The following is a 27,298-nucleotide window of genomic DNA, read 5'->3' as shown; positions in this document are numbered from 1 at the left end:
TTTCCTGGTGATGATATTTAGTTTATCATAACTGAACATTATAATCTTATTAGATTCAAAATTAAAGGACAACTGAAAAAAAAATCAAGCAGGTTGCAGGATATTACCAAATATATTTTGTGTGCCTGGAGTTCTCTAAAAGATGTCAACAAAGATAAATAGAACTGGAAAGCTTAGTAGGCCAGTTGTGTATTTATTGTTTTATCTTTATTTTTTGCAAGGCTGTTGGGCAGGATCATCTAGATAGTAAGTGCCTGAAGCTGGCTTTGAACTTAAGTCCTCCAGACTCCAGGGCTCATGCAGATGGTCTATCCACTGTACCACCTAACTGCTCTCAGTCATATATGTACAATAAGAGATCATATCTATGATACATCTTCAGTGCTGCATTGGTGTCCATGAAATTTAAAAAAAAAAAAAAGAATAATGTCTAGTATGTTAAAGAGATCGTCTGTGCAGGAGATGTACAAATACAAGAAAAAAAGGCTAAGAAGGTGAAGAGAAATTTTGATCTTTACTATTAGAGGGCATATAACCTGTTATATATTACTTTAGCTAACTAAACTGTAAGCTTCTTGAGGGCAGGAATTGTCTTGCTTGCTTTTATTTACATTCCTAATGCTTATCAGTGCCTGAAACAAAAAAGGCATTTAATAAATGATCATGCATTTATCTATGTATCAATGTATGTATATATATGTGCATATACACATATACACATGTATATATATGTATTTGTATTTATTTATTGATGATAGGAGTGATATATTGATATATCAAAATACAAATCTCAAACAACTTTTAATATTTATTTTTCCTTAAAAGTAACTCCTTATTTTATACAGAAAGTGAAATTTAAAATGAAAGCTTTTTGTTTTGATTTATGGAACTCTTAAAATCTCAACAGAGAGCATTTTGGTATTATATGTTTTAAGAAGCAATAAAATTCATCCCTTTTATGTTTCCCTCCTCCATGGTTTGACAAGACAGAATTGGAAGACTAGTGACATAATCAGATTTTTAGATGATAAAAGGGAATCAGAATTTTCTCTGCTTCGGGTGACAAAGTAAATGAAAACAAAAAACTCTGATTTAGCCTAATCAAAGCTTTGGTCAGAGAGCACAGAAGAAGCACAGAGTAATCTTTACTTTTCTGAATCAATCGCTTCCTTAATTACCTAGAAAACAAAAGCAAGCTGGAGGAGGTGGCTGAACATCTGTCATTTCCATCCAAAGCAGTTCTCAAGAATGTTTTTGTGTTTAATTAAGGCCTTGTCTTCATCGTTCTTTGAGTGTTACTTTTTGGACTAAAAGATATATAGAACTGAGACTGGCATAGGAACATTCATATGCAAGAAAAAATTGTATATAAGCTTTCTACTTGTAGCACCTATATAATAAACAGAATGATTGAGGCAGTTGGAAATCTATGTCCTCTGGCAAAACAAGGAGCGAAAGGTGGTATTTCAGAAAGATGACAAGCATACCCAATTTAGGAAATCTGATGCAGGAAGCTTAACATTTCCCCAAAGGAATCAGTTGGGTGTTTTCTTTCTTTGCAAAAAGAGCCTTCATTTTATGAAAATATTTATCATAAACACCCTTTCAACATGAAACTCTCATAATGCATTTAACACAACTTGATTTGCTCACTTTTCCAAAACGCTGCACATCTTTGAACAAAAGTGAATCAAATCTATATTGGACTAAGATAGAGACTTGCAATGATTTTCTGAACAATGTCTTGCAAAATTCAATTAAGTTCCACTCCCTTTCCAGGCCCCATGAAAAAATATATTTTTTTAAGTTTCAAAAGGGAAATGGTGATACTGTTAACAGATGCTCATCAGGCAAATAGGCTCACAAGCTTTTTTTTTATGGACCAAGGCTTCATAAAGGAGAGTATAACATTAGAGTCATCATGACAATTACTTAGTGGCACCCAAGATGTTTGTGGTAGCACAATGCCACTTCCTGACTTTATACCTTTTATTTTTCTTTTCTTCTTGCTCCATGTTACATTTCTTAATGTCCCATTCTTCTCTTCTTCTTCCCCCTTCTCTTTTTTTCATTTTCTTCCCCTTTTGTTTTCTTGTTTTCTTTTCTTTCTCTCTCATACTTTGAACTGTCAAGGTATCCTTTTCCAGCACTGCCTTGCTTTGAGTTAAAACAGCTGACTTTTGCCCCGATACATATTTCTTAGAAACTGCCAGGATGCCCTACACTATAGGTGCATCAAAAAAGGAGCTGGAGAGCAGAACTATGAAGCATACAGACCATCCCAATTTTGTCTGTTCAATATTCATTCACTATAAGAAGAGTCTCATAACTCTATTAAGTTTTCAGGAAGATTATTCCAAAAGTTAATTCAAAATTCTAAAACAAAACAAAACAAAAAAACCAAAATAAATCATCTCAATAAATATTTATTTATTGTTGTTGTTTTTTTCCCGTAAGCTTAATTTAAGCATAATTTACATGAAAAAGACTTCAGATTCTGATCTTGTTCTCATCCACCCCCTTTCCCTTAATATCTTCTATTTAAATAGTCTTGGCAGAGTGCTGGTCAGTGGTATTACTGGCCTTGTAGGCAGAAACACCTATGTTCAAGTATGACTGCTGACATATTAGCTACATGATCCTCCTCAAGTCACTTTTAACCTTTTGGTACCCCAGGTAATTGTTTAGCTAACTACATAAAGCATTAACTATATTTTTTCCATGTGTTAGTCCCTGTGCTAAGATTTCAAATAACAGAGCAAATGTTGATCTGTATTGGTGGGTGGAATGTCCTCATTGAGAGTTTCCTGCACTCTCACTCTCTCTATATTTCTTTTCTGTTCAATATTCATCCTCAATAGGAAAACCTTCTTATAGTTCTATATTTTTCAGAAAGTATATTGCAAATATATTTTGAATCCCAAAACATTCTCTAATATCCCAAATAAATATATGTATTTAACTATATATATATTATATATATGTAAAATACATACACATATATGTGCTTGATACTGCACATATGCAATAGATTTTTATTTTGAAGAACCATGTAGAATAGTAAATTTCATTGGATTCACTATTTTCACTGGATCCTATATTAGTGTGTTATTTCTAGAGAACAAATTTTTATCCATAATTAGCAGGCATAGAATTGAGTGTCTGGGCTCATTCTCCCATTCTCCAGTTGAACAGGCAGCTTGCTTCCACAGAGTATAGTTGGCTAATATTTATTTCAGAAACCCTAAGAGATTGGAGGAAGTGCTTTCTAATACTATTTCTTCTGAGCTTCCATCTAATGTATTCTTCCTCAATATTATTTGACCAATTGCCATCTCCCCAACATTAATTAACCAATTAATTTTAATATAATTTTTCAAAAGGATATTCACTAGGAAAGTATTACAAGGATAGAAGTACCAAAATAACATTCTCCCTGAACTAAGATGTGAATTCCCTTTATATATATGCACAGTCTCTAGGGAGGATAGATTAAAGCTTAAAATAATTGTTGAAATCATTCCTTCCACTAAGTTCTGGGTGTAGAATACTTGTTGGATTAGTGACTCTTTTGTTTGAATGACAGTTCTTCAAAGGGGACAATTCACTGTTCAACAGGGTCATGCAAGTAGTTTTTTGGGACTGATTATCAGGCTTAGCTCCTATGGCTTTTGTTTCAATTGCTGACAAGCCCTTTGACCTTTTGAGGTTCAGGAGATGCCATGTGTTGATGAACATATGGGTGCTAGATGGAGAGATAAAGCAGACAGGCACTACTATTTGTCCTCCCCCTTTCCCCAGTCCAGAGAGCCAGAGCATTTCTTTTTCTTTCCTTGAGAGCCACCAGGAAAGAGAGAGTTTGGCTGTTTGAATCCTGTATAGACATACTCAGTTCCAACTTAGCAACCAATTAAAAGACTTTTGGTCAGCACAAAGTAACCTAATAGGGAATGCATTGTCTGAGTGGAGAGTGGGGTGGTGACAAGGGTCCTTCTATCACCTATTTTTGGAAGCATGATTGCTATGCCTTGCTATGAATTGGAAGTAGCCAAAGTATATTGGCCCACCCCACCTTTTGCAACAAGATAATTAGTGATACAGACCTAATTTGAACCTAGATCTTTGGATTCCAATTAATGACTTGTCCAATATCCTTCGATGTTTCATAGAAACAATTGTATTAAAGATTGGGTATTTAAAATTTATAATCAAAAGATAAATTATTTACTTAAATCAATAGCATTGAAAGTAAGAATAAAAATAAATGAGAACCATTATCTAATCATTCACTATAGTTTTTCTATTTTAAACTGATTTGTCATAAAATCTCATCTGTCAGCGAGCGTCACTCTCTGACTTCCTGTCATGAACTCTTCCTGTCACCTCTGACAAGGCTCTGACAGCTTCCAGAGTGTCAGTTATGCCCTGAACACTGATTTCTTTTCAACTCAGTTAAGGTTACATTAACTTAATGAGGCTAGAAATATTCTCTTTCTGTTAAAATCAGCCTCTAGCCCAGAGTTGTCCATATTTTCTGATATTCCTGTGTTTTTCTTCCTGATCATTCCAATCTACTGTTTCTTTAGACACTCCAATCAGAATGTCCCTCTCTTTGACATAAAATGGGACCTCATTCTAGAGGTATAGAACATTCAAAGGGCCATCTGTTTATACTGTAGAGTTTACCTATGTTGAATATCATTCTCATGCACAACACATTGAATTTTCAAATGTAACAAAATTCACCTAAATTGACTGCTTCATTTTATAAACTAGTAGACTTATGGAGTATGAGAGCTGGAGGGACCTCAGAGTTGATCTTGTACAACCCTGCCATTAGACAAATAGGGAAACTGAGGTCCAGGGGATGACCATCTGTAGGCCACGCACATGGCTAGTACATTGCAGAGCTAAGAGAAGTGCAGTGGTGGAATAGGTGTCAGATCTAGTAATAAGATGATATTGGTTGCCATATGGAATCTGTCCGTAACTAATTTTTCTCACTGGAATTCTAGGAGTGGAATAAACCATAGGTACCATTACAATACCTAGTAATATGTACTTTGATGACATTTGAGGTGTCCTCTACCTCTGAAATTCTATAAAACAGAGTTCCAGAGAAGGAGACTGATAGAGTAAAAATGATTTGTTTGGTGATTGATTAGTGATTTAGTGATTAGTGATTGTTTGGTGATCTAATAGATACTGCCTCTATCATCTATTCTCCATTCATTCCATCTAATGATTGTTTAGTGATTGATTGATCTATATTATCTCATAACTGAACAGGAATCCCCTCTACAATATCCCTAAAAATAATCATCTAACCTTTAAATGGAGATCTTCAAATATGGAGAAATTACTTTCTTTTGAAATAATCCTTTTCACTTCTGGACAGCTATAAATGTTAGGAATCTTCTTAACATTAGTCCTAAATAGCCACTTCTATAAATATTCTGCAATTATTGCTTCTAGTTCTTTTCTCTGAGGCCTCTGGGGATTTAGTGAATAGCACAGTGGACTTGGAGGCAGGAAAACCTGAATTCAAATCAGACACTACCTGTGTGAACCTGGACAAGCCATTTAATCTGTTTGCCTCCAGTTTGTCCATTGTAAAGTGGAGATGAAAATAGTATCTTTCTCCTGGTTAGTACTGTGGGAATCAAATGAGAGCCTGGAACATAATATGTCCTTAATAAATACTTGTTTCCTTTTATCCCTCCCTCCCTATCTCCCTTATTCCCTCCTTCCCTCTCTTCCTCCCTTCCTTCCTCCCTGTCTCCCTCCCTTTCTTTCTCCCTTCCTCCTTCCCTCCTGAAGACTAAACTTAAAAAGAAATCTCATCCCTTTTCCATATGACAGCCTTTAAAATACTTTTAATTCAAGGCATCTAATAAGATACTTCTTATATGTTCTATTCTACAGGCTATATATATGACTTCAGTTTTCTTTATATGTTTGTTTTATGTCTTCCTTTCTGGTCTAGGACCCTAGTTAGAATCTCTCATCACTCTGAGTTCCCTCTAGCAGCAATGATAATTACAAACATTGTAGAAGTAGCAATCACAATACATAGTAGTAGGCAGCACATGAAAACAAAACATTGCTATTTATAATGTAATTCTGAATTATTTTAGCTTAAACTGATAAATATGGCCATGGAGTGGGAATCCCCCCCCCAACAAGCATTTGTTCTCTTCTAGAACATTTCAAGTCATTTCCCCCCACCTTTTTTTACTGCCTCAAGTCCCCTACTCTACATTTCCACCGCTTGCTATCCAGTTATTGCAGTGTAGTTCAGAAATGGAAATACTATAATCATAGATGTGCAGAGATGAATTCTCGAAGGGATGGTGTTTTTTTTTTTAATAGGCAGTGTACTCTAGTAGTATGACTTAAGTTGAGGTCACATTTCTTCATAGTGTTAGAGCATTATGATATCATTTAGTTCAATTTGTTTAATTTTACAAATAAGAAAACTGAGGTTCAGAGATGTGGATTTGCCCAAGATTAACCAGCTTTTCAATGTCCCTTCCAAAGGTTTATTAGATCCTATAAACTGACTTATCTGACAGATGAAGAAATTGTTCCCAATGTATACAAGGCTATTTCCCTTTTTCTGTCTGTTAAATTCCTACCCATCCATTAAAACAAACCTACATGTCTCCTTTCCTTTTCCAATGCTAAAGTAAAGTATTTTCTTCACAACAATCCTGTCAGGGATATAGGATCTTATTACTCTCACATGGACAAACTGAACTCCAGAAAAGTTAAATGATTTATCTGTGATCATATGGCTCATAATTTCTGGAGTTCAGGTTTGAACACAGGCCTTCTGATATAAGGTTTAGTGTTCTTTCTATTACTCATAAGTCTTTATATAAATCCTTCATTTAAATATTCCCTCATCTCATCTACAATTCTTCTAAGGTTAGAGATTTATTCTGCCTCAACCAATGTATATTGATAAATACTCCAAACTTTATAGTTATAGAGAATGACCTAGGGATTTGAGATTATAACTCATATCCTCTCAACTCTGAGACTGGCTCTTTAACTATACACCATGCAACCTCTCAGATCTCTCTTAAGCACTAACTATTTAATTTGAACAACAAATACTTATTAAATTCTCACTTTAAAGAAGGCACAGTTTTCTAAGAGTTGTGGGGATACAAAGACTTAAAAGAACATAATCCTCATGATGTGAGCTCACATTCTACCGAAGATAGCAAGGTAAAGTAAAGGTGTTTGTCAGCTTTATTTTAAGATTTAGGGAAACTTGAAAATATAGGCATAATATATAACTCTTCATTTTAGTTATTTATATATGATATGAATGAATGAAAATGCATTTATTAAGTGTTTACTATGTGCAAAACAATGTTAAGTATTAGGAATATGGGGAAAGTGGGTAGAGTTAGTGAAAAAGAGTGAGTTGGGAAGTTAGTGAGTGGGCAAGTTCTGAGGAAGAGAAGATATAGGAAGAAGGAAAATGAAGTCCATTTTGGACATGTTGAGTGTGAGGTGTTTAGAGCTAATCTAATTCTAGATGTCCAAAAGACTGGTGGTGGTACATGACTGAAGCTCACATGAGAGACTAGGGCTGGATATATAGATCTGAAATTATCATCTGCATAAAAATAGTAAATGAAATAGAAGCAGCTAATAGAATTGCAAAGTAAAAGAGTTTAAAGTGAAAAGAGAAGGCCCAGGATGAAGAGCCAGCAGAGGAGACTGAGAAATGTCTAGAAAGATAAGAGGAAAATCAAGAAAGAGCAGTCACAAAAACATAGAAAGGAAAGTTGGTAGAATTATGAACTGATCCAACCATTCTGGAAAGAAAATTGGAACTATGTCTAAAGGACATATCTCTTCATCCTGTAATACCACTACTAGGTCTATATCCCAAAGAGATCATAATAAAGGAGAAAGGTACTACATGTATGAACATATTCAGCTCTGTTTGTGATGGTGAGGAATTGAAAATTGAGAGGATACCCATCAACTGGGGAATGGTTGAATAAGTTATGATATATGAATGGAATGGAATACTATTGTGATATAAGAAACAATGAACAAGTAGAGTTCAGAAAAAAAAATACCACCTGGAACTATGTGAACTGATGTGGAGTAAAGTAAGTAGGACCAGGAAAACATTGTATATGGTAGCAGCTATATTGTATGATGATCAGCTATTTAATAACTTAGCTCTTCCAGCAATACCATGGTCCAAGACAATTCCAAACAACTCATGATGGAAAATGTCATCTAGAGAATTCAGAGAAAGAACTGAGGAGGTCTGAATGCATATCAAAACATACTGTTTTCACTTTATTTTTTCATGTATTTTTGGTCTGTTTTTTTTCTTTCACAACATGACTAATATGTAAATATGTTTTACATGTTTATATGTATATATAACCTATATAAAATAGCTTGCCATTTTAGGGAGAAGGAAGAAAAGAGAGGGAGGAAGAAAATTTGGACTCAAAACTTTTACAAAATTAATGTTAAAAATTTTCTTTACATGTAATTGGAAAAAATAAAATACTAAAAAACAAATAAATGGAAACAAAAACCTAGAGAGGAAAGAGTATTTAGGAAAAGGTGGTCAATAGTGTTACATTCTTCATTTACAACTAACTTTTTCTAATGCAATTTACCTGATACCAAAACTGGCCTTTGTGTTAAAACTAAGCTATTTTATTGCATTTTCATTGGAATCATTGGATGTATTTTTTTTCACATTCTGTATCCATTTACATATACATACATAGACATACATGTGTGTGTCTATGTATGTATAACTTTTCATCTCTAAATTAGTCATTTTGATTGTTTCTTAAAGTACAATAATATTCCATTATAATAATCTACCATAATTTTTTCAGCATTTTCTCAATTCAATCAATCAGTTACAAACAAGTATCTAATGATGACTTACTTGTACCAGGCACAATGCTAGGTTCTTGAAGTTACTGAAATAAAAATGAAAAACAATCCCTGTTTTTGAAATATTTGAACCAAGTCTTGCTGAAAATGAGGAATCAAATGAAGTGAAGGTGAAATAAGAATTCATTCTATGTGCATGAGTGGGTGGATGAGTGGGGGCAATTCAAAGGCACAAAATGGAAGATGAAATGTTATTTGTAAGGAACAATGAGAACATAGTGTGTATGAAAGACAAGAATGTATAAGAAAGCAAGAAAAATAGGATGTGATTTATTTCAGTGTATTTAAGAATTGAAGATTTTCTTGAGATCCCAGAAGTGGGATCAATGGGGCAAAAGGCACGAACATATTAGTAACTTTTCTTGAATAAATTAATATTGTTTTCCAGAATGGTTATGCAAGTTCAGTTTCACCAATTATATCAGTGTATCTGTCTTTTCATAACTCCACCAACATTGATTATATGAATCTTTTAACAATTTTGTCCATTTGTAATCTGATATTTTAGTGATATTTTAGTATACATTTTTCTTAATTTTAGTGATTTGAAAAATTCTTATATAATTAATATTTTTCATTTTCCTCTGAAATTCTTGCATTCTATTGTATTTTTTAATGATGTGGTACTTACATAATTTATATCAAATTCAGTTCCCCATCTATAAAATTATATAACAATTATCCCACAAGACTATTATGAGGATCAAATGACATGCTCTACTTTTGCATAAAATATAGTTTTAAAATTATTTTCTACCAAGATTATTTCTAGTTTTCCTAATAGTTCTTGTGAAGTAATTCCTCAGTGTTAAGGACTATGCTTAGGTGAAGGGGCAGGTCAGTTTTCTGAGAGCCTCCATAGCTGTGAATCATAAACTTAAAGGAGTTGCAAAGCAGTCTTCACAGATGTTCCTTGTGCATTGGGAATGAAATAAATTGGAGGCAAGAGGGAAGATGAGAGAGATCAGACAAGACAACTCCTTCTCAGTAGAGAAGTCAGAGAACGCAATTGCCTCTCACTCTCCTTGTGTCATCATCATCCTCTCACATGAAGAGATCCATTCTATGGGTCTGAGTTAGACCTCCAGCAACCATTGGCAGGTGGCTTCCAAATCATAACACTCATTTAGTATTAGACTTCTTAGGATAATTGAACATTAGTCTGCTATATTCAGTTGCTTTTAGATGTTACCCACATCATCTGATTGACTTATTTGCTTTTTCGTTTTTAGCTGATAGATACTTTTGAAAATTATTATTTTATAGCTTAATTGTAGATCTTTCTCATTGCACTTTTGCACCATTTTCCTTGAAATTCTTGCTCTTTGGGTCATTCATATCCATATAGAGTCTGTTATTTTGTATCATTATATTAAAAATCTTCTTATTAGTCTGATTGACTTAGTACTGAATCAATAAATGAAAATAAGTAATATCATCACTTTTTATTACTTTGACAAACCAGACATGAACACTAGATAGTAGTCCAATAATTTTCCTTCTTTTATTTTTTATAAGGAATGTTTTATATGTATTTAAATAAATCTTCTGTTCATTTCTATTGAGATTTCTTTTGGCAGAATTTCAAATTTGTGATTTATCAATATGAGGAATTCGAATTGTGGAAATTTATTCCACTAGTGAAGATGATCAGTCAATCAGTAAACATTTATTAAATGCCTATTATGTGCTAGGCACTATGCTAAGTACTAAGGATACTCATATGAAAAAGAATCCCTGCTTTCAAGTTGCTTACAATCTAATGGAGGAAGACAGCATATCAAAGGAAACTGAAAGAGGGAGAAAAAGATACTTGGCTGTGATGGAAAAGTCCAAAAAAGTCCAAAAGTAGTACAGCTGATAGAAAATGAGCTATCTTAGAACTTACTTAAAAGGAAGTTTTGGAACTCATAGCTCCACCTTCCAATTAGATAGGCAGAAGATAGTGATAAAATGTGAGTTCTAAGACTGATTCATGTTTGCATGCTGATGAAATTTTCTACTGATGAAGTTCCAGGTGCCTGGGGTATGGCGAAAAAGTCAGAGAAGTCCCAAAAGAGTCCAAATGAAGTTTGCATCTGTTTTGTAATTTAGATCATTGAACGAAAGTTTAAGCATCTTGACCACAGTCATACAGCTATTGTGTGTTTCAGGCAGGACTTGTACAAAGGTTTTCCCAACTTCAACCCCAGCTGTTCATTCCCTATGCCCCAATTATTTCTTCTTGTTAATTCTCGGATACTATATGCATTTTTACCTATTCCAAATATGATTTTTTATCATTTCTTACTATGTTTTGTTGATAATATATAGAAATGCCAATGATTATATGAAATTATTTATCTTCCTTACTGAAGGTATTAATCATTTTGATTAGTTTCTTTGTTGATTCTTTAGATGTTTAGATGTAAATTAAAAAAAAACATAAAATTTTCAGTAGGAACATTTTTCTTCTTCTTGCTTGTGTTTATTTTATGTTTCTTTCTTTCTTTTTCTTATCTTATTGCTGCATCTAACAATTTTTTTGTACTAATAGAGAACGTCCTTGCTTTACCATTGAACTTATTGGAGAAGCTTTAATGGTTTCTCTATTACAAATGATATTATATCTTGGTTTAAGATATATATTTTCATTCAGATAGAGTATGATTTTTAGGGGGATTTAAAAATATATGAGAGTTTTTTTTTTTTTTGGTTAAAGATTTTTCTTCTTCTTGAATCAATTGATATAAGCTGTGAGCATTATTGGCTTTGCTGCTTATGTGATTAATTATGCTAATTGTTTTCCTAATGTTGAACAATCTTGTGTCTCTGTTATAATTTCATCTTGCTCAGGTTAATGATATATATGTATACATATATATGTGCATACATACATATACACTTACATTCTTCTAAGTCTTTTTTTATCTAATGCATTTTCTGCATTCATATTCACTTGTCATCAAGTGTTATTTGATACCTTTCATTTTTTTTCTCTGACCCTAATACATTTTATTTATAGCATTTTCTCTCATACAGGGCAATGTGTTACAATAGAAGTTTCTGACTGTTGAGGTTTCCTTTACTTAACGTCAATGCTTCAGGGATCTGTAATTTCATCAGAGTAGATGTTCTCTCCATGAACACATGTAGATCACATCTTATTTCTTATTAGGTCCAGAAAAATCCTTGAGAATTGGTAAGAGAAATTAGCAACCATGCAAATGGCTTGTTGATATGTACCTTTCTAAACTTAGTAAGTTGTTTCTCAGAATACAATCATAAAATCCCTCATTAGATCTAGACTTGATTTATTTGTTTAATTTTTTTTTCAGCTTGACAATATTACCAGAGTATATGAATGAGTGGACATAGAATCACTTCTACACCTTGACTAGGCCTTTATTTATTTATTGGTACCCATTTTAATTAAGATTTCTTAACTTAAGTGGAAATATGGTTTCACTATCTGAAACAATAATGTAATGCTTTGTGAACTTGTAGTTTAAAACAAAATTATGAAAAATGCATTTTCATGTCCTTTATTCTTTCTGTATTGCAGGTATGGAAAAGAAAATCCATTTCATGAGGAATTTACTTAGATTTAAATTCAGGTTTCCCTGACTGAAGTTAAGATTTTTATCAAAAAGGAATTTCAGTTCATGAAGTCAGAGTATAACTCATAGCATTTATCTTTCTTTTCTTTCATTCTTTTTTTTTTTTCTGATATAGCATCTCTTCTAGTTTTATTTTCCTCAATTTCCACTCATTTTTGTGGGTAGGAACCTAGAAGATAGATGACTGCCTTTCTGCTTAAAGTACTAGGAATAATCCTGTGGGACTGTAGTTTTTAATGCTATTATTCATGATCTTCTTTTAAGGAGTATACTCCTTTATCAATTAGCTAATATGAGTTAATTAGCTTACAGAAAGGAAGATTAATTAAACAGTTATTAAAATTTATCTTATACAATCATCCATCAAAACCTGGGACATAGAACATACGTAGAAAAAATGAAAAATTGAGAATTTTCCTTCAGCTTTTAAAACATTACACTATGCTTTCAGAGGTATAATGTTGAATTGGTGGGAAGCAAACATCATATAGACTGTTCATCAACTCCTTCTGAAGCATCATTGACTTTCAGATAAATAATTTTCCAGAAGTAGGATCATCCTATTAAGGAGAATTTTGGCAAAAATTTTACCAGCAACGTCTAAGAGAAAGACCCCTCCTTTGATTGTCACATGACAATCTATTCCCTTTATAGAGCTAGACAACAGAGGCATCTTTGAACCCCTGAGGTATAACCTCCAATTGGTATAAAATCTGGAAAATTTCAGTCAGCTTTTGTATGAGCAATGTATCCCCCCACCTTGTAAATCTCTGCTGGAATAGAATCAGCAGAAGGTGCTTTGCTATATGAAAGTAACATAATGGCATTCAAAACCTTCTTCAGTTGGAACTTCAGTTATTGATGTGATTGATTTCAATCAGAGGTAAATGGTCAGTGGCTTCAGCACTGATTGATGATGGTCTGTCAAGAGCACTATGAAAATGTTTGGCCTATCTCTCTAGGATCATGTCCTTATCACTAATCAATATGGGTCCATCAGCACTAAGTATTTGATATGCACATTAGGTCTCTGGCCCATAAATAGCTTTCAGTACATTATAAAAGCACTTTGGATTGTTACTATCAGCATAAAACTAACTTTCATATGCCTTCTTACTGAGCCAAGAGCTCTGCATCTCTATAGATTTTGATTGTACTTTTGATGGAATTGAATGTCATCTTCTTAGAGGTGGATGAATTATCTTGGAGCAGAACAGATGTCTCTATATAATATTTGTACATCTGACCAAGGCCTAATGACTGTTAGTCATTAGGGCTTATGAAAAATTATATCAAAATTTGGTTTCCCAGAGAAGTTTATCAGTATAGTATGTCAATTTCATGATGGTATGCTTGCCCATGTTTTGGGCAATGGCCAATGCTCTTGAGCTTTCTCAATCACCAATGAAGTGAAATAAGGCTGTGTGCTTGCTCCCATGCTTTTTAGCATGATGTTTTTAGCCATGTTGTCAAATGCTTTCAATGAGGACAAACATGGAATCAAAGTCAGCTACCACACTGATGGTAAGTTCTTTCACTTATAGTAAAACTTGAAAAGGTTATAAGCCATTACCAAAGTGCAGGGAGTATTAGTGCATGTTTTTTTTGTTTGCAGATGATTGTGTACTCAATGCAGCCTCCCAAGCTGAGAAGTAACAAAGAATGGATAGATTCTCTGCCAACTGTGCCAATTTTTGGCCTAACAGTGAACACCAAAAAAACACAGGAACCTCATCAGCCAGCACTTCATCATCCATATGTGGAACCATCAGTTACAAGAAATGGAGAAGACACTGTCACAGGACCACTTAGCATGGTGTGTCCTTGTAGAGGGCTATCAATAAGCAGATCTCCTAAAAAGTGAAATTCTGTATAAACTGCAGAGTTTTCACCAGAATTGGCAAAAAAAAAAAATGTATCGCAGGCTTTAAAAGCACAATGGCTTATAAATGTTGATTCTTAACACAAATTGGGTGCTCTATATTCCATAGTAAATGCTACTGGAATGAATTAGACTTATTAGAAATGCTGTGACTATCACTATATATCTGTGTGTGTGTGTGTGTGTGTGAAAGAGAGAGAGAGAGAGAGAGAGAGAGAGAGAGAGAGAGAGAGAGAGAGAAAGAGACACTTATGATCTTTAATCATACAAAACATATCTGGAACATTATAAGAAATGTTACTTGATATATGGGCTAACTCTACACTGAATAGAGATTTGGATTGGTTAAAATGTCACATTGGATATTGAAAATAGTGAAACTTCAATTGATGAAAATGGGGTAACTGATAAGATATTGAATGTTCTCAAATAGATAAATCCTTTTAACAATGTAGGAAGTATGATATTACATTTTGGCTTGTTTTTCTTCTGATGCTAATATGTACATGTGGGTACTCTCTGTTTAAAATTGGCTTTAAAAGTTTCTCAGTGTTAACCACAGACTTTCAATACCTTGGATTAAATGAAAGGGGGAGATCTAAAAAGTTATGCAGGGATTAACACACTTTCTGTGAAGCTGTGGATTGATGTACAGCAGGCTCACCATTCTTCCTCAACATTGTTGAGAATTGCATGTGTTCACCTATTTGATCAAACAAATGCTGCTAGCACAAAGATGTAATAAATCTGGAAGTTACCTATGTGAACATGTAAGCATCCACAAAACATGTTTGATGTAAATTCAACATAACTGGTACAGGGATAAGGCATCACAAACTAGACAATTCATAATTATGTTATAGTATACAGATTGTTATTGCTAGTTACTGTTTAATAGTAATGTCTAGCTACAATGTGACAATGGAATATAGATTACGTAACTTCTGGTGTTATTGCAACACTAGCATCAAGAGTATATAAATCCTGGCTCTCAGATCAATAAATAAACTTCATTAATTAAAGTTTCTGCCTGCTCTGCATCATACTTTCTCTGTGATGAAACCCTTGAGCTGGTCTCATGCTCTCATCAAAGAAGATACTCTTTGAACAAAGCAGAATTGAATTATCTCAGATGAAACATGAAATGAGTAAAGTTAGAGAATTCACCCCAACTGTTCATAAGGACTACTTGTGTCTGGCCTGTGGCAGAACATTTTGTGCTTATATTGGTCTGATTAGCCTTAGCTAGGCACACTAACTCGAATCTAACATAGTGATGTCATTTTTGTCCTTTTTGAGACAAAGAACAACCATAATGCTGAATAGCAATCTGTTAGCAAAATCAATAACCACACTCCCCAATTTTGATGAAGTGATGACATGAAGAATGAAGAGGTCACAGAAACCTGTGGGTGTGTAAATGGGAAAAGAAAGGATTACATAATTTTCCTTTAATTGAGAACCATAAAACTATCAAACATAGCTTAGGTTTCATTATATAATTTCCTATGTTTATGATTAAAAAAAAGTTTTTTATCCCCTGAATGGTTTTATTTCAGAGATAGTTATTTTATAATCACTAATGAAAAATCTTTCCTAACAAGACATTGTGTGCTGGGTACTATGCAATGTTTGTTTTCAAGTCACTATTTAATTTATGATTTTGCTATTACTCATCTCCTTGTATTTCCATATGACAATCCATTTCATTAATAATAGAAAAATATTTAGCCTTAACAAACTTATTTTTACCCAACTTATTTTGGCTAAAATGCATAGATGTTCCTCCTCAAAGATTTCTCTTTAGGCATGTATACTGAGATTTCAAAAGTAATGCTTTCCAGAAGTTATAAAGGAGCACTCTTCTTGGATTAAGTTAAAAAATCTTATATTTTTATCAGTGTCATGGCTTAATGAATAGATATTTTTAAGACAATCTTTTTGGTTGTATTTAGTGTTACATTATCTTTTGCCTTCCGGTATTTAAAAAAAAAATCATTCCTAGCAACATACTTATAAAACCTTGAGACAAAATGAATTTTCCAATGTTATATTAGAATAAATGGCAGTTTGGTGAAATTATACCTGACTAATATGGAAGCTATTCTCTTTCTATGGATAAAACTCATTCTGTGTGATTCTAGGTTATATCCTCTCATACATTCTCCACAGAAAATTTCTACAATCTGATGGAGTTTTTCCTATAGGTCATTTAACATTTCATGGATACCAGTAATGCCCTTGGGCTGTCTATTTGTTATCCTTCACTCACTATATGGGTAATTTACTCTCTTTTCTGGAGAATAAGTGAATTCATGAAAGATATCTCTAAATTCTTACTGCATGGAAAAATTTGTGGATATAAATAGAAACAATGCAACAGCTTCAGCTCTCAAGGCACTCACATGTTAATTAGGGGAGATGACATCCTAGAAAAGAGGTTAGCTTCAGGAAAGACCCAGAAGTCCTAGGATTTTAACAGTAGGGTAGACAGTAGTAGGACAGATGGCAAGGTCCAGAGAACTTTAGGATGATGTAACAGGTCAGAGAATGAGATCTGGTGTCTTTCTCACTAAAATGTATGCTATTTGTGACTCCTAGCTCATTCAAGTAGTGTGCATTGATATGTCTTTTGTCCCTGGTTGGCTTTGAGTCAGTGAAGGAAAGCAGAAGGAAAAACTAAATGTCATAGTGTTCTGATTGTGAGTTTAGCACCTCCACCCAATGGGGAAAGAAGATGAAAGGGCCTTTCTTGTAAATCTTATTTAATTGCCTGCTCAGCCAGAACTCTGGGAATATGCTAAGACTCTCTTTTTTGATGTCTATGAGATATAAGGATAGCTCTGAGCACCAGAGGGGCTATAAGAAGGAGGGGCTTTCCTTATACCAGTCCAATGCATGAATAACTTCCTAGGAAGGTCTATGATTAAGACATGACTGGCTCCTATTAATGTTGTCTTCTTCTTTATTCTTCTTCCTTTCTTCCTTTTTTCTTTCTTTCTTCTCCCCTTCTTCTTCCTTATCCTCCTTTTCCCCTTATTACTTTTTCTTCTTTTCCTCCCTCTTTCTCTTCCTCTCTCCCTCCCTCTTTTCCTCCCTCTTTCCCCCCTCCTTCCCTTCCTCTCTTCCTTCCTTCTTCCCTCCCTTTCTCCTTTCCTCCCTTTCCCCTTATTTCTTTACCTCCCTCTCTCCTTCCCCTCTTCCCTTCCCCCTTTCTTTCTTTCTTTCTTTCTTTCTTTCTTTGCTTCTCTTCTTGATCTTCTTTGATATAGAACCTTGTGAGTGTGCAGCAAGTAGATGACATCTTCCTCCTTCTCAGGCACCTGAGCTATTGGAACAGTGACTGAGGCGAAGGCAGAGGTAGAGGGAAAAAGACCTCACAGAAAGAGTACCATTTGGTACTGATTCAGTTATTATTATTAGAGGAGGTAAATGTAAATTATCTATAAGAATAGAGAGCTTAATTGAAATAGGCAATAGGGTGCGTACACACTGCCCGCCACCCTCCTCGATAAAGTAACTTCCTATACCTAATAAGAATATGCAAAAAAAAAGGAGAAAAGTTGTAACATGGTAAGTATACTGAAAAGTGCACTTGGATAATTAAAATGTACCTGTTTTGTAAATATTCTAAGGAGACTTGTGGACTAGTCTTTCTACTGATTTTAGTCATCCTATAGTTATTTATTGCTTAGTGTTGTTCTTCTCTGGCAGATTGAAAATCTGTTCCATACTTAATTCATATTTGTACATTGCATGCCATTTTTTAACTCTCCATCTCCCCTTGCTGAGGAAGATTTCTTTGACTTGAACCCCAAATATGATTATTCCTTAAGAATTGGAATTGGGAGGAAGAACTGGAGCTTTGGGAGCCAGATCCCCTTATTGAGGAGAAAGGCAATCCCAAAGAAATGAATCCAAGGAATTGGTGAAGCTTGTTCTTTCCCCATGGTCTCAAACTAGCAGGCTTTGGCTGGCTGGTTTGCTAGATATATGAGCACAGTTTGACTGTTGGTACTCTATACGTAAGATCTTTATTCATTGACCAGTGAGCTGATATATTATGAGAGGAAATGAACTACATCAATATTGGTACTCTTACTATAAATGAAATAAGGAGATACAAAGAATAAACAGCTAAATGGAAAGATGGCTCACAGCTTCTCCTCCAAGATAAGAATAAAAAAGTTGATGAAATTAGTATCCTTGTGTGCCTAAAAGCAACAAGAAACATCCCTTTGTAGTTATCTTTTCAGTGCTCAGGATGAACATAAACAAAAAGACCACTATGAAGATAATCACTGCTTATGTGTCAATGTCTGTTTCAGGGAATGATGATGAAGAGAATTGCTAAAAGGGATTTAAAAAGACTCTCTGGATGAAACTAACATATTCTAGGTAGTTTTTAATGCTAAGGGTTGTAAAATAACACATTGGAAAATATAATTTGAAGATTAAGAAATGAAGCCAAACCTTGTAGACAACCCAGAAGTCTCATACCTGTGATCAAGAATGTTTTCAACTCAATTCAATTCAGTTTAATTCAGTGAACTTTTATTGTGTCAGCTGTGTGCAAGGTATAGTGTTGGATAATGAGAATACAAAGAAAAAAACAAAAAACAAAAAAGTCTGGAACTACAAGGAGTTTAAGAAATACTCAACAATATCCATTTCCTTTTTCCGCCCCCTCCCAGCATAAAATCAACTACCTCTTAACAAAGAGGAAATGAATGATTTCAGAAGTTGAGTCATTTCTGAATCAGTTGTCTAAGTCCAACCAGATCATTGACTGGATAGTACAAAGTCCTACATCAGTATTATATTAGAAGAAAAGATCAAGACAGAAATATAACAAATCCAAACTAACCTATTTAAACCAGCCAGTAATTCCAAAACATGGATGGCATTTACTGATTATCATTATTTCTTAGTGAAGTGGAATCAATATAAAGCAGTTACACAATCAGATGGTCTAAAGAACCCAGAATGTGCTTTAACCAGTAAAAAGTCGGCCTACTTGCAAAGTGCAGAGTCATGGAAATCCAGTACAATACTGCTTAAGAACAACATTATTCATTTGCAAAACATTATATGTCATAAAAGTGAAGACAAAAATGCTCTAAATCAATATTGATTAGAAATGCAAATTAAGACAACTCTGAAGTACTACTATACACCTCTCAGATTGATGGAAAAAGATAAAGATAAATGTAAGAGGAGATGTAGTAAAACTGGGACATTAATACATTATTGGTGGAGTTGTGAACTGACTTGCAACTATGACCAAAGGGCTATTAAACTGCATACCTTTTGATCCAGTAGTGTCTCTACTGGGTCTGTATCCCAAAGAAATCATAACATTGGGAAAAGTACTTATATGTTCAAAAATATTTGTGGCAGCTCTTTTTTGTAGTGGCAAGGAGCTGGAAACAGAGTGGATGTCCATCAGTTGGGGAATGGCTGAAAAAGTTATGATATATGAATGCAATAAAATATTATTATTCTATAAGAAATGAGTAGCAGGATAATTTCACAAAGGTCTGGAGAGACTTGCATGAACTTATGCTGGATGAAGGGAGTGGAACAATTCCAATAGACTTGTGTTGGAAAGAACCATTAGCATCAACAAAGAGCACTGTGGAGATTGAATGTAGCTCACAGCATAGTATTTTCTCCTTTTTTGTTGTTGTTTGCTTGTTTTTTTCTTTGTCATTCCCCTCCCACCTCCCCACCCCGCTTTTGATCTGATTTTTCTTGTGCAGCATGATAAATATGGAAATATGTTTAGAAGAATTGCACATATTTAACCTACTTTGGATTACTTGCTGCTAGAGGAGAGGGGGAAGAGAAAGAAAGGGGGAAAATTTAGAAAACAAGACTTGCAAGGGTGAATGTTGAAAGAAAATAAAAAGCTATTATAAAAAGTTTTTTTTTTTTTTTTTTTTTTTTTTTTTAAAGCGAAGGCAGTGTGGTATAGGGTAGGAGAGCTGAACTCAAAGGTAGGAAGTCCTGAGTTCAAGTACCATTTCTGATACATACTGGCTATGTGATTTTGGACAAGTGCCTTAATCTCTTATTGCTCTCCCAAGGTGTTAAACTCATGCCTGAACAATTCTTGAATGAAGTCCAAACCATATTAAAATGGTATTGGATAATATTTCACAAAATAAATAAAAATACAACAAAGATATTATTAATTTGTGGTTTTCTAAGTCAATATGTGGCCGACAGGGATTCATCTAGATTTTAATTTGACACATTTAAAGTCTTAAAGAAGACTATAATTTTCAGAGAAGTTGCCAGTTCTCAGACTTCCCTATGGATAGGGAAAGATGATTTTCCTCTCCACTGTAATTGTTCTCATTGATTTACTGATTAGGATTCAGTCTGGTGTGTTTTCAAGATCTTTATGGAGGAATTATTTTGGAGGAATTCAACTATACTTACTGATACACACCATCTTTGGTCATTCCTTATGCAAATGAAAACCCATGTCCATTTCCTGTCTCTATTCCTATCAGTCATAAAACAGCAAAAAGTGGTGCAAGACAAAGTGAGCCTTCAGAAAATTTGACATGAGACCTAAGCCAAATAATTCCAAGGGTATTTCGAGGTGAAACCAAAAGTATGACAAATAAACATAGAATGGAAAAGATATACATTTCTGTAGCAATCAATTCCCATCATTAATGAAGATGCAATCAACTCATTTGCTGTCTTAACACTTTAGTATCCAAAGTAAAAGTCACAAAGTCAAATTAAAGCTCAAAAGAAAATGAATTAAGTGATATTAGTGAATAGTTATTTACTAATTGAATATGAGTACCTCCTTTACTTTGAGATTGCTCCTTTGAGATTCTGATTTGTAGCATAATGAAGGTTAGCCTGGATTGGTCTGTACATTTACAGAGTACATTGTAGAGATTTGAGGTAGGTAAGTAGAGAGATTTCTTTATTGTGAATTGTCTTTTCTGTGAAAAACAGGGATTTCCTCTTTAGCAATTTAATGAATTGTATTACCTTTACATAATAGGATTTTCTCAGCTACTTTATGTGGCTAGGTAATCATTCTATGTAAAATAGTTCTATTCTAGAGAGGCATGGCAATATGGATTAATGGGTAGTTGGATGTCCTCCACAGTGAGGAAGATCTCAGTTTCAAATCCTGCCTCAGATATCTACTGCTGTGTAAGTCTAGATAAGTAACTTAACTAATGCTTCTATCATGTCTTTAATAACTGTTAATAGAGGAGGTGGATTTAGTAAATTGGCATTTAAGCAACTAAGAATTTGATTTCCTGTCTTATTAATGTGTGCTGGTATTAGTAACTGCATCCTGTTCTAAGTAACACATTTCATCAACATCTGTATAGATAAAGGGAATTTCCCATACTAATGAAATCATAATTTCAGACAAAAAAGTTTTGGCTGTAAAAGACCTAATCAAGAGACTTAAAACATGGTAAATTGGCTTGAACTCTATGTATCCTTTTTTTTTTTTTTTAAAGTTTTTTACTTCACAAAAAAAAAACACTTCCAACTACCTTTTCTACAGTGAAAACAAACCAAATCAATAACATGTAAGTTTTTATCTATTCAGAAAGATCTAATATAAATAACCAGTATAAAAATGGGGCAACTTAATTTATAAGTTTCTATATTTTAAAACATTTATTTTTACTTTTTAGATAATAGAAAATATTAATTTAAATTCCTCTTTGAAAAGTCTTTTACTTTCTTTCTTGACAATCTTCCTGTTTTTGTTTTTCCCAAATGGCATTTAATTCTTAAATAAACTTGGCTACAGAAACAGAAGTGTTTTAAGATATTATAAATAATTAAATTGAAAAAGTAACTTTGCATTTTTTAAAAGCATAAATTCTCTTTTCCCCAAACATAGAGTACTTTTAGTTTAGAGGATGAGTCTGTATATAAATAAGCTAATGGGCATTTAAAAGCTAACAATATAATTTCCTCTTTCTTATTAATATAAGCTTGGCATTAGACCTTGCATCCTGCTCTAGAAAACCATTTTACCATCATTCTTTCCTCTAACAAATGCAGCTTAGTCCATTCATTTTCTAGGTATCTAAATAGTTAATTGGTGATTAAACCAATTACTTTTTGTATATTTGGAGATCAAGTTTCATTCCTTAAGCATATTTTTGTAATGGTGTTGATACTTATTTCTCATGTATACTCAGGATACCTGAAAATGTTAATAACAGAATTTGTTCTGAAATGTTAATTTTTCTTGTGATTTCATTACTTTTGTGGTACAAATCAACACTTTATTAAATAATCTTAAACCTTATCATCACAGTCCCTGGCAACCTTATAGAGGAGATAAGTGGTACTAAAGAAAACAGTGCTGGGAAAAACAGCTAGACTATACCAAGCATATTATTGTGAGGACATTGATGTAATAATAAGTTATCAGAGGGAAGAGAACATAGGATCTCACTATGTATTCATTGTTGATTATGAAAAAAATGTTTTAATAGCACAAAATACCACCCATTAGAAGCCCTTTAAAGCAAGGTACCTATAATCCATTCATTAAAATTATTTAAGATTAGTTGAAAGATATAACAGCAGAAACAACATTATATAATAATCATATGATCATAAGAATAAGAAGAGACACAAAATATAGAGATATATGTTCATCAAATTATTTACTACTGTGAGGGAGAAGATCCAAAGTATAGAACAGGTAAAGGGAGCTATCCTTTGTGTATGGTGAGATCTTCCAGATGTCCCCTTTTTTCATATAACATTCTGTCTATGCTTGGACTATCCATCTACATAGAAAAGATCAAGTGGATAAAGAATTTTAATGGCTTAGATTTTAACTTTTAAATCGACAATTATAGGGCTAAATCAACAATGTTTATATCTTGGTTTGATTATACAGAAAAGCAATGCACTTTGACCATGAGTAAAAAAGAAAGAAGACAGCTGGGTTATTTTTAGAAAACTGCAAAGCACTTTTTCTGACTTTGTATTTGTCATGAAAGCAAAGATTTGTTTTTTCATTGCTACCATTTTTATCAGTTTTGCTATGTGGGAGCATAATGTGCAGTATCACTGGCTTTGAAGAATTAAGAAACAATATTTATATAGAAGTCAGTATATAGGAATCAGTAGATTGTGAGCAAAATGTAAATTTGTAAATTAATGTTGTGTGTGTGTGTGTTAATCATTGCTAAGAAAAGTGGTACATCTTAATTTTCTTTCCATATCAATCCCACTCCCATTTCCATTCCCATCCCCAAATTATCTGATATGTTATTTCTTCTAGAAATGTTTTATTTAAATCTATGTAACAGAATCTGATGTAGGAACTGGGCAGTATTTTTCTAGAGCATAAGTTTCTTAGGGGAATTAAATTCTGAAACCATATTTTTCTGTAATCAATAAATATTTAGTTCATTTCGGTTCAGTCATTTCAGTACCGTGCATTTTTTTCTTGGTATTTGTTTTTGGTTTTTCTTGGTTTTCTTTGGTTTTCTTTGCAACAATACTGAAATGGTTTGCCATGTCCTTCTTCAGCTCATTTACAAATAAGGAACTGAGGCAAATAGCATTAAGTGACTTGTCCAGGATCACATAGCTAGTAAGTATCTGAGGCCAGATTTTTAAAAAACTATGCTTTTTTCTTTTTGGCAAGGCAATTAGGATTGTGACTTGTTCAGGGTCACACAGCTAGGAACTGTTAAAGGTCTGGGACTGGATTTGAGCTCAGTTCCTTCTGACTCCAAGGCTGATGCTTTATCCACTATACCATCTAGCCACCTCTTTATACCACTTTTAATGGAAAACCATTTAGAGAATGGTGACATTTATTTCTTTTTCAAAAGATGACTTCATTACATTAATGTTTGTTTTTTCTCAATAGTATTTTATTATTTCCAAATAAATGCAAACATAGTTTCCAACATTTATTTTTGTAACATTTTGTGTTTCAATTTTTTCTCTCCCCTTCCTTTACTTCTCCCTTCCCCTTACTTCCCCCCTCCCCAATTCATCAAGTAAATCGACAACATTGGTTGAATATGTATAATCCTTTTAAACATGTTTCCATATTTGTCATTTTGTGGAAGAAAAATCAGACCAAAAGGGGAAAAACATGCAAAAGAAAAAGCAAACAAACAAACTAAAAAAGGTGAAGATAATTTTCTTTGATCCACTTTCAGTTTCCATAGTTCTCTCTCTGGATATATGCCATTTTCCATTCCAAATTTATTGAAATAGTTTTGTATCATTATATTGCTGAAAAGAGCCAAGTCCATTACAGCTGATCATCATATAATCTTGCTGTTACTATACACAATTTTTTCTTGGTTCTGCTTATTTCACTCAGCATCAGTTCATGAAAGCCTTTCCAGGATTTTCTGAAATCATCTTGCTCATCTTTTACAGAGCAATAATATTTTATTATATTCATATATCATCACTTATTTAGCCATTCCCTAATTGATGGGCATTCACTCAGTTTCTAGTCCCTTGGCACTTCAAAATCTTTGCAAATGTGGGTACTTTCCTATCTTTTATGATCTCTGGGAATGGACCCAGTAGTGAAGTTACTAGATCAAAAGTTATTACAGTTTTATTGGCCTTTGGGAATAATTCCAAATTGCTCTCCACAATGGATCATTTTACAACTCCACCAACAATGCATTAGTGTCCCAGTTTTCCCACATTTCCTTTACCATTTATCATTATTTTTTCCTGTCATCTTAGCCAATCTGAAAGGTGTGAAGAAATACTGAGGCCAGATTTGAATTCATGAGGATCAATCTGTGAAGTAGTCACTTTAATCCAGCTATCAATAGTAATTCATGATGTTGTTAACTTCAAATACAAAGAGTGAGAATATTGTTCACACACAAAAACCTGAACAAAAACTTTGAGAGTTCCAAGAAAAAGACAAAATTACTTAGCCAAGAGTCATTTGGTTTGTTATAGAGATAATGGCAGACAATTTATTATCAGTAAGAGAAATGGAGACAATAGTGGGGTAATTATCAAGATCAGATGTAGACATAGTGGCTTTCTTCCCAAATGAATTAAACAAATGAATGGCAGTATTTGTCCCTAGAAAAGGACTAGAAGGAACAGAGTACTGTATTTAGTGTGCTACCAATATCTTACACACAATAGTGCTCAGTCACTGCTATTTACTAATGTGACGTATGACTCCATATTTTGCATATTGCATATTGCATAAATATGCAAACCTTGCATATCAACATGTCAATGTCTATACAGATATGGTCTTGTATATTCAAATATTTTCCCCCACTTTTTGACCATATAAAATTGTGTTGGAATGGGTGGGGATGATGTGGAGTATCATGCTTGGGACTCACATAAGCCACAGGAATTCCTATTGTTATATCTGCTTTCAATTATTTAGTAGTAGAGTTGTCTTTCAGATTCCCATAAGAGGGATGTGATTATGAATCCTTCTTAAACCACCTCTTACATCTTGTCAGTGCTTTATTTCTAGGAATGGAAGGAGAGGTTAAAAAACCAGGATGCATACAAAATCTATGGACTTTTTTTTTTCAGGATGGGAGGATTGTGATTTCATTTATACTGAAAGTTCCAGGTAAGGAGCTTACATTCCCATTGAAGAGCAACAAATTTTCTGCTATTCCTTTTAGAGAGTTATCTGAGTCAATAAGAAGTTAATCAATTTGACACAGTTAATATATGTCAGAGACAGAAACTTGACTTCAGATCTTCCTAAATGTGAGGTCAAATTCCCTATCCACTATGGAACACTGTGTCTTTTGATAAAAACTAGAGAAGACAAATTGAATAGAACTTTATCACTTTCACCTTGTCTGCAGAAAACATAAAATATTTATTTAGATCAGGAAAAATCATGAATCTCCTCTTTCATTGTCTTGAATCATCTCACTTTCTTGCATGCTCCTACAATGTTATTAGTCCTCTACTTTTTGCTTATACTTACTTTAAATGGCTGTTGACTGACATCCCTTTTTCTCTCACTCTACAATACTTCCTCTACCTGGAATTTTTCTTCTTTTCCTTTTGACAACTCTTCATGGACAGCTTTAGACCTTCCATACTCATATTTAGTAGTGTCTTCATACATGTGAACTGTCACATTAAAGATTAATATTATTCAGAATCCCAGTTTAAGATATTTGCTCAAGGCAGGCTCACTTTCCTAATAGAAAACAGCTGTTTCAAGAATATTGGGATTTTTCTTCTTTTTTTTGATATGTGTGTAACTTTAACTGAAACAGAAGGAAACTTCCTTTAAATTACTTATTTATGTATGACATGAGAAAATTACAAATTGTAAGAGACTGCCAAATGGACAACTGGATTCAAACTCCTGATCTCAAACAATTAGTCCATTATGGTAAAGTACTTTTCTTTGGCACCAGAAAAATATGGCATTATCGTGATCCTAATAGGAAATTCAGACTTGGATATATCTCATAGGTATCTTTTCAGTGCAGATTTATAGTCCATCAATTTTTTTTTAGTCATCTTGTCTGTGCACATGCAATCAAGATGAATATATCATTGCACAAGGTTAAGTCATACTTCCTTTCCAGATGTTTATTTGACTTTCTCAATTTGAACTTAGGTGTTAGAGGATGAGATTAGAGATCAGAAGATCAGGATTTATGCTCATATATGATTTAACATGATTTTTGGTGTGTCATTAATCTTCTGTATTGCCACATAAATATATATGTAAACATAGATTTCTTAAGATATATGAAATATATATTATCTATAGTTCTTTTTTAGCATGCCACACTGTATATATGTGTATATATTTATATGTATATTTATTTATGTGTATGTATAT

Source organism: Antechinus flavipes, chromosome 1, assembly GCF_016432865.1.
Source record: "Antechinus flavipes isolate AdamAnt ecotype Samford, QLD, Australia chromosome 1, AdamAnt_v2, whole genome shotgun sequence".
Taxonomy (NCBI): Eukaryota; Metazoa; Chordata; class Mammalia; order Dasyuromorphia; family Dasyuridae; genus Antechinus; species Antechinus flavipes.
Note: the sequence above shows the minus strand (reverse complement) of the source record.